A 2,870-nucleotide genomic window follows, 5' to 3' on the forward strand; every position below is an offset into this window, starting at 1 on the left:
CTTCAACAACTTTCGCCTCGCATACACACAACACACTTTAACAGAGTTTTACCCGTGATAAGTTAGCTACTGTTCTGAAAGAAAATATCTAGGTCACCTACCTTATGAAGCCCCCAACTCAAAAGACCGACTTTTATTATAATTAAAGGTGTTTAGTTTAGGATTCACATGTTGCAGGTAGATTATAGCGTTAATCACAGGAAATACAACGAAACAAGGATGATGCATTCAGGTGCTCCTCGGATGATCCCAGTTTCCGAGTTGTGAAGTCGTTTTTCCGATTTCAGTGTGTTCACGTGATTTCAATTCGGAAAGTGTGAATGTTGTAAACTATAAACATCGTGGATGCTACGAAGAAGAAGATGGTTGGAACTGTTTCCAGTTAGGCCTATATTTGAGCTGGCGATCATGTGCAATTTCCAACTAGGAAGCTCGTTTTTCCAATATCACTTGAATGTAACGCCTCCTTTTTTATGGCTTCTACAATTATGAAAGGCTACGAAACATACTGTTAGAGATAAACCTCTCATTGGCTCCTAGCTCAGAGGGTCTAACCTGGATATGAGGAAGGACTTCAGGTCCCACCAGGGCCACACAGGACGACATGTGAGCCCACATGGAGTCCTGGGTGGTGGGGGTTTACTCCAAGCGCTTTAGTTTCCTCCCACAGAAAGAAATCATTTGAAAAATAATCACAATAAAAAATTACAATACATTTGAAAAAAGAATCATCTCTGTTTAAATACATTCTTCAGATTATTTCTAATATGTATTTGTGTCTCACATTTTATTTCTGTTCTGACTCTCCATGGTTCTGATGTCTGCTCTCTATCACTTGCATTGTTTCTGTTTTTTATCATCACTTTATAAACTAAACGCTGGGAAATGTCATAATATCTTATGGTCCAAACGACACATGAATTCAAGGTAATAATAAAACAGGAAGATTAATGAATATCATTGAAGGGGACAAACAAACAAAAAGGCAAACAGACAGGAAGACAACACCTCACACTTTGTCCATCATGACTTGTTGCTCAGTGTACATAAAAACAAACAATTCAGGTGGAAGCCTTTTAAAAAGTTAGTATTGCACTATGGTAATAAGTATACAGAAATTTGGTATTTAATCTGAACTGTATTTTAGTCCTTTGGTGGACTTTTCTAGTCCCAGTAACCCTTTAACCTTAATCACATGCTTTTCATGAACATTTAAATCCAAGTGTCAGATTCTTAAATGTCAGTTTTATGGCTGTGTACTGCTGCTGACCTCTAGTGGTCAAAGACAGAACTGTCTGAGAGTCTCAATTTGTTTCTTCTTGTTTCTCCTCCTCAGGTGTGGGAGGATTTCGGGGAGGCTACAGAGAAGGACTTTCGGATCACCTCAAGGAAGTTCTGGCAAACTGTTCTCCGGGTCAGGAAGGGAAAGCAGGGCCTGCCCCGGGCTGTTATCAGCAGGGATGGAGAACTGCTGACCCGGACTTGGGACATCGTTGGGCGGTGGATGGAATACTTTGAGGAACTCCTGAACCCAACCAAAACATGCTCTGAAGGGGAGGCAGAGTGTGAAGATCTGGGGTGAACCTTATCACTAACCTTAGCAGAGGTCATTGAGAAAGCTCCTCAGTGGCGCCACGTGTGGATGAGAGTCGCCCTGAGGTGCTAAAGGTTCTGGACATTGTTGGGCTGTCTTGGCTGATACGTCTCTTCAATGTCACGTTGAGGTCTGGGACAATGCCTGTGGGGTGGCAGATCCCATTTATAGAAAGGGGGACTGTGGTTGTGCTCTATTTATCGGGGAATCGCACTTCTCAGCCTCCTGGGGAAAGTCTACTCGAACCGTGGATATAGGAAGCCTTGAAGAAGACTTATGACCGTGTCCCTCGGGGGGTCGTGTGGGGACACTGCATGAATATGAGGTCCCGGTTTGGTATTTTTCAAACTTTGGTTGGACCAAAGTGGGAGCTGTGTCTGCATCCTGGACACAAAGTCAGACATGTTGCCTGTGTGTGTTGGCCTTTACCACGGTCTCCCCTTGTCACCAATCATTTCTGTGATTTTCATGGACTGGATCACAAGGTGTAGCCGGGGGGAGGACGGTTCTCAACATATCCTCTCTTCTTTTTGCAGAAGATGTGGTTGTGTTTGCTTTTTCATGCTGGGACCTCCAGAAGGCATTGGGGCAGTTTGAAGCGGCTGGGATGAGGTTCAGCACCTCAGGGTCTAAGGATGTGGTTCTCTGTTGGAAAAAGTGGATTGCTTCCTCCAGGTGGGGAGTGATTATTTGCCCCCAAGTGAAGGAGTTTAAGTGTGTCAGTGTTGTTCAAGAATGACGGTAAGATGGACCGTGAGATTGACAGACGGATTGGCTCAGCGTATATGGGGGCATTGTACCGAACTGTACTGTAGTGAACAGGGAACTGAGACTCAAGGGAGAGCTCTCGATTTACCGATCTTCATTCCAACCCTCTGTGGTCACGCCATAGACTGGAAAAAGATGCATTATGGGTAGTGACTGAAAAAGTGTCCGCTACTCCTTCACATCTAAAGGAGACAGTTGAGGTGTTTCGGGCGTCTGATTGGGTCTCCTGGACGCCTCCTTCAGGCATGCCCAACCGGGAGAACCCCCTGGGGTAGACCCAGAGTTCACTGGAGGGATATCTTTTCAGTCCTGGGAACGCCTCAGAATCCTCCAGGAGGAGCTGGAAAATGTTGCTGGGGAGAGGGACGTCTGGGTTGACGTACTTCGCTTGTTGCCACAGCGACCCGACCTCGATAAGGAAGAAAATGTAGATAGATGGATGGATGGGTGATTTTTTTTATAAATACGCTGATATAAAAACAAAACATTTTACAAAATATTTAATGAA

The 2,870-nt window shown here is 44.5% G+C and overlaps 1 protein-coding gene across 2 annotated transcripts in view; it reads right to left on the reverse strand.

Annotated features, from left to right (window-relative positions):
* The window catches only part of LOC132977177 (tumor necrosis factor receptor superfamily member 14-like), a 7,879-nt gene extending 7,656 nt beyond the window's left edge, over positions 1 to 223 (reverse strand). For both annotated transcript variants that reach the window (XM_061041619.1, XM_061041618.1), the window contains exon 1: positions 102 to 223. The gene's annotated coding sequence lies outside the window, so the exon portion shown is untranslated. The remainder of the gene's footprint in view (positions 1 to 101) is intronic.
* Positions 224 to 2,870: the final 2,647 nt, after the last annotated feature.

This window comes from Labrus mixtus, chromosome 7 (assembly GCF_963584025.1).
Source record: "Labrus mixtus chromosome 7, fLabMix1.1, whole genome shotgun sequence".
In the NCBI taxonomy this organism is placed as follows: Eukaryota; Metazoa; Chordata; class Actinopteri; order Labriformes; family Labridae; genus Labrus; species Labrus mixtus.